The sequence below is a fragment of the Gossypium hirsutum genome, chromosome A11 (assembly GCF_007990345.1).
Source record: "Gossypium hirsutum isolate 1008001.06 chromosome A11, Gossypium_hirsutum_v2.1, whole genome shotgun sequence".
Classification (NCBI taxonomy): Eukaryota; Viridiplantae; Streptophyta; class Magnoliopsida; order Malvales; family Malvaceae; genus Gossypium; species Gossypium hirsutum.
Window position 1 is genome coordinate 100,228,511 of NC_053434.1, and position 6,723 is coordinate 100,235,233.

Here is a 6,723-nt window from a genome sequence, read left to right on the forward strand (position 1 = left end):
GCTCCCGTACGACTAGGGGCCTAGGTTGCCGATGGTCCCGAGGCTCTCGTACGACCAGGGGCATAGGTTGCCAATGGTGCCCGAGGCTCCCGCAAGGCCAGGGGCCTAGATTGCTGATAGTGCCCGAGGCTCCCGCAAATCCAAGTACTAAGGTGTCGATGGTGCCCGAGGCTCCAGCACGACCAAGGGCCTAGGCGCTGATGATGCTCGAGGCTCCCGTACGACGAAGGGCCTAGGTTGCCGATGGTGCCCGAGGCTCCCGCATGACCAATGGCCTAGGTTGCCGATGGTGCTCGAGGCTCTCGCACGACCAAGGGCCTAGGCCCCGATGATTCCCGAGGCTCCCGCACGACCAAGGGCCTAGGTTGCCGATGGTACCCGAGGCTCCCGCACGACCTTGGGCCTAGGTTGCCGATGGTGTCTGAGGCTCCCGGACATCCAAGCACCAAGGTGCCGATGGGGCCCGAAGCTCCCGCACGACCAAGGGCCTAGGTGCCGATGGTCCCGAGGCTCTCGCACGACCAAGCGCCTAGATTGCCGATGGTGCCTGAGGCTCCCGCACGACCAGGGGACTAGGTTACCAATGGTGCCCGAGGCTCCCGCACGACTAGGGGCCTAGGTAGCCAATGGTGCCCGAGGCTCCCGCACATCTAAGCACCAAGGTGCCGATGGTGCCCGAGGCTCCTGCACGACCAGGGGGCTAGGTTGACGATGGTCCCGAGGCTCTCGCACGACCAGGGGCCTAGGTTGCCAATGGTGCCCGAGGCTCCCGCAAGACCAGGGGCCTAGGTTACCGATGGTGCTCGAGGCTCCCGCAGATCCAAGCACTAAGGTGCCGATGGTGCCCGAGTCTCCCACATGACCAAAGGCCTAGGCCCCGATGTTGCCCGTGGCTCCCGCACGACCAAGGGCCTAGGTTGCCGATGGTACCCGAGGCTCCCGCACGACCAAGGGCCTAGGTTGCCGATGGTACTCGAAGTTCCCGCAAGACCAAGGGTCTAGGTCCCGATGGTGCCCGAGGCTCCCGTATGACCAAGGGCCTAGGTTACCGATGGCTCCGAGGCTTTCGCAAGACCAAAGGCCTATGTTGTCGATGGTCCCGAGGCTCTCGCACGACCAAGGGCCTAGGTTGCTGATGGTGCCTGAGGCTCCCGCACGACCAGGGGTCTAGGCTGTCGATGGTGCCCGAGGTTCCCCCACGACCAAGGGCCTAGGTTGCCGATGGTGCTCGAGGCTCCGGCACAACCAATGGCCTAGTTTTCCGATGGTGTCCGAGGCTCCCGCACATCCGAGGCACCAAGGTGTCTATGCTGCTCAAGGCTCATGCACATCCGAGCACCAAGGCGCCGATGCTGCTCGAGGCTCTCACACCACCGACATCCTAGGTTGCCGATGGCGTTCAAGGCTCCAGCACGTCCAAGCAGCAATGTGCTGATGCTCCGGCACTATCGACGTCCTAGGTTACCAATGTTGCCTGATGCTCCGGCGCGACCAAGGGCCCAAGGTGCCGGAGGCTCTTGTTCCAAAAGGGGAAGGACCTGGGGGAGGGACCGGGATGAATCGTAGCATCGTTTTTTATATTCTAGGATGGTTCGCCGGAGCACCATCGGGAAAGCTCACTGGAGCACCCCCAAGAAAGCTCGTCGGAGCACCGCCGGAACCTAACCAGCGATGGGGGGCACCGACGGCTGGCATGAGATGGGCGTGGGTAGTGCCCTGGATAACCCCTGCTCGCTTCAATATCACCTCCCCCCTAAAGAGCTAAAAAAACTTGGTTAATGTGCTACCAGGCGACATTCATGTGTCTGAAAGAGGGACACTTTATGGTACTGACGCTTCTACACCAACGGGGGCCCAAAATTAGCTTTGGTGCTCGACCCTCCCGCACATCCAATGCACCAAGGTGGCGATGCTGCCCGATTCTCCGACACATCAAAGGGGTCGGTGGTGCCCGACGGCCCCGCAACACGTGATGGCACACGCTGCCGATAGTGTACGAGGCTACCGCACGACTGGGGGCCAAAGGTGTCAGAGGCTCTTATTACAATAGGGGAGGGACAGGGACGATTCATCCATTGTTGGGTACCGGACAAGCAACGATATCTGAATTCTATCTTTGGTACGATTCATTCATTATTTGGTATCGAACATGTAAAAGTACCCGAATTCTACCTTTTGGGATTGGGGAGGGACTCGTTGCGCCGTTTTGTATATCCTGGGATGGCTCGCCGGATCATCGCTGGGATGGATCGTTGAAGCACCGCCGAGAACCTAACCTGCGGTAGAGGGGCACCGACGTCTGGGCATGCGATGGGCATAGGCAGTGCCCTGGATAACCCCTGGCTGCTCAATATCACTTCCCCCTAAAGAGCTAAAAAAACTTGGTCAATGTGCTACCAGTCGACATTCTTTTTTTTGAACAAAAAAAGACCACAAGGTTCAACTCATATTATTACATAACATCACCAATTACAGCTTCACGGATATCCGACGGATAATCCATATCAAAAAAATAGTTGTTACCTTCACTATACATTTTTTTACAAAGTAAATGGGCAACATTATTGCAAGACCAATTAACTCGGTTGAAAGAAAGAAATTAAAATCTGCTATACAATCCTTAATACGGGTGCCTATATTTATGACGTCATTGGCTATATTACTTAGCCTATTGACCATTCCAACATGGTCCGTCTCAAAAAGAACATGGCCATTTATTTTTAATTTACGCGCCATTTTAATACTTTCTTCGAAGGCCACACATTCAGCCTCTTCCACCGACAACCTTCCTCTTTAAACCCCCCACCACCTCCTAAAACAAAGCTCTCTTCATCTCTTATGATCGTTCCATACCCGATTCTGCTTTCGCCCACTGTAGCATCAAAATTTATTTTAATGAAGCCCTTTGGAGGTTTAACCCACTGTTTCTCCAGGCCAGTGTGTGAAATTAAAGGAGCATTCACCATGTTACAAATTCGAAACTTCTTATTCAGATTGCTTGCTCTTTCCCATATTACTTGAGCCTCCTCTTCTTTTCCCCTAAAAATGTAACTATTTCTATTATTCCTGTAGTTCCATAATGTTGTCATTAAGTCAGCCATAGCCCTCTTGTCAAGGACACGCATCATGTCTTCCAACCAATCAATGCAATGGTCATATTTCTTTGTGATAAAGCTCCTGGACCATCCCCCTATCGAGAGAACTGCACTCAACGTTGGGCAGTCTTTTAAAGCATGTAACACCATTTCTGTCTTGGCTCCACATCTCGGACATCCCTTGTCAAAGCCCTGCCTGATAGAAGTTATTTTATTATTAGTCGGGAGAATTTTGTGTCCCACTCGCCAAGTAAATACCCGTATCTTCGGTAAAGTATCAAGCTTCCATAGTGCTTTCCAAAAAAACCTATGTGGGCCATATCCCATCTTTTCTAGCAGCAGCCAAGAGTAAGCAGACTTTGAGGTATAGCATCCATGCGGATTATGGAACCATATTATTCTATCGTCATGGTCTATTCTCCCAATGGGGAGGTTGCAAATTTTATCCCCCCAATCCTGCCCGTACAACTTAAAGATTTTATCCCTATTCCAGCTTCTCTGATCCTTATTCCATAGGTCTGACACTCTTCTATCATTCAGGTCAAGCAAATCCATATTAAGAGCTCCATCGTTTAATCCTTCCATCCCCCAGTTATCTGCCCTTATGTTTATCATATTTCCATTTCCTACCTGCCACCCGAATCCATTTCTGAGGGTATTTGCTGCAGCTGCAATGCTAGTCCACGTAAAAGACGCTTTATCAACCTTCTTGGAGTTGAATATATTGCCATCGGGGAAATACTTAGACGACAACACTTTATAGCAAAGTGTGTCTTTGTTATTAATAAGCCTCCAGACTTGCCTCCCCAGTAGAGCCAAGTTAAACAGTGTGATGTCCCTTATGCCAATTCCACCCATTCCTTTTGGGTGACACAATGTTTTCCACGGAAGCATCGTCCAAAATCTGCCTTTATCTTTGCCCGTCCACCATGCTCTGCTTAGCTTTGATTGTATGTCATCCAGCACACCTCTAGGAGCCTTAAAGATCGACAAAGCATTGTTGGTATGGACTGAAGAACTGCTTTTATGAAGACTTCCTTACCGCCAAATGAAAGGAGCCTCTTGGTCCAGCTGTTTAATCAGCATGACAGCTTGTTAATTATCTTTTGGAAAGCCACTCTTTTCTTTTTTCCTATAGGAAGTGGAAGGTCGAGATAGTTATCCAGCTTCTCAACCACCTTCATGCCAAGAATTTCACAGAAATTGTGTCTCTGTTCCCTGGGAGTATTAGGACTAAAAAGAACCATATATTTTTCATAATTAATTTCTTGTCCTGAAACATTAGCAAAAACCTTCAGTATATGGCTAAGACAGGTAATATCATTTTGCTTATTTTTAACAAACAGTAGAGCATCGTCAGCAAAAAATAAGTGGTTAACTCTAGGTCCTTTAATACTAGCCCTAATTCCTTGTAATGATTTTTTATCCTGAGCCTGAATCATCATCATTGACAAGGCTTCCATATAGAAAAAAACAGATAAGGGGATAAAGGATCCCCTTACGGAGACCCCTCTCGGGAATAATAATGTCCGATAACAAATTATTACACTTAACAAAATATCTTACTGACCGAACGCAACACATAATTTTGTCTATCCACTGCTCAGCAAACCCCATTTTCTTCATTACCTTCTCGATAAAATCCCACTCCACTCGGTCATACGCTTCACTCATATCAATCTTGATTGCTATCCCTTTATTTGGACCATTTTTGGAGCTCTGAAGGTAATGTAAGAGTTCATGTGCGATTAAGATATTATCATGTATCATCCTTCCTGGTACGAAAGCGCTTTGATTCTGATTGATACATCCCGGGAGGGCAACTTTAAGCCGATTAGCCAAGACCTTTGAAACAATCTTGTAAATAAATCTACATAAACTAATGAGACGATAGATAGTAATTTCACATGGATCACGAATTTTTGGAATTAATATAATCATTGTCTCATTAATATCAGCGATGTCATTTTTTCTCTTAAGAATGTCCAGACAGAATTGAACAGTTTCATTTCCAACAATCTCCCAATGATTTTTGAAAAAACTTCCCGATAGACCATCAACCCCCGGAGCTTTGTGAGGGTTCATTTGTTTAATAGCTTGGAGAACTTCATTTTCCGTGTAGTCCATCATAAGCCACTCATTTATCTCTGTAGTAACACATTCCTGAATGTACTCCATATCACGGTTTTCAACGTTCTGACCATTTGACCGAAAGAGCCTCCAAAGGTAATTTTTAGCTACATTGCTGATATCTATACTATCAGTTACCCACGTCCCATCCTCATTCTTAAGCTTCTCAATGGTATTTTTCTGTAATCGACCCGTAGCTCTAGCATGAAAATATCTCGTATTCCTATCCCCATCTCTTAACCATTGAGACCTTGACCTTTGAGCCCAGTATTTTTCTTTCCTGGCATAGAGTTGGCTAAGTCTGCTCCTCATCTCCCTTAAAATGATCGCACTATCGTCCCTTGTTTCAGAATCGATGGCCCGGTCAATTTTATTTTCCAACTTCCACATATCATTCTTCATTTTCCCATATCTATCCCTCTGCCATGGGCCCAAGACTCCCCGAATCTTCTCTAACTTGTTAACATAATTTGTAGGTTCCCGGTTCCACTCACTGCTAATAACACTTTTTGCCTTACTATCCGTAGCCCAACATTCTTCAAATCTGAAGCATAATCTTTGGTCTCTAGGGTACTCCTTAGGCTTACTGCCCCACATGTCCCATATGATCTCATCATGATCAGACTGTGTTTGTCGCACCACCTTAGAGGTCATAAAGGGATATTTCTCAATCATAGATACCGAGGTAACAAACCTATCTAACCTTTCTTTTATCATGTTCCCCCCGCTTCTGTTGTTGACCCAAGTAAACCACCCTCTAACAGGTTTAATATCCACAAGAGCTAAATTGTCTAGGACATCTTTAAATTCATCCATATGTGCCCTCACCTTTCTTCGCCCTCCATCTTTTTCAGCTTCATTCAGGATAGCATTAAAGTCCCCCCTAACCACCCAATCCTTCCTCACCAAACCACCTACCTTTTCCAACATTCCCAAGAATTGCTTCTTAAATTTGGATTCGCATGCCCGTAAAATCCAGTTACACGAATGTTATTATGATTTTTCAACCGAACCAGGGAATCAATGTGATGCTTAGAGAAACTTCGAATGGTAACATCTATTCTTTCCTCCCATATTAATGCAAAACCGCCGTTACATCCTTCCGAGTTCACGGCTAAACCACTTTGCATCCTGCATCTATTTTGAACCCAACTGAACTCATTTGCACTCATCTTTGTTTCGCTTAGGAAAACAATATCAGGTTTATAAGTAGCCAGCAATTGCTTTAGCTCCCTGACAGTCGCAGTATTCCCCAAACCCCGACAATTCCAACAAATAAACTTCATGGCATGAAGAAACCCCAGACCAAGCCACAACCGAATCAAGAACCAGGACAAGAGAAAAGGAGAGCGAAGCACTCCACCGAACAGAATTCAAACCAGCCAACAGAGTCTGCAAAATAAAGACACCAAACAAAAGAAAGCGAAGCGCTGTACCAATCCAACACAAGACAGAAAAGAGAACCTCAAAACCCTACAGAGACACCTTTCGATAAACA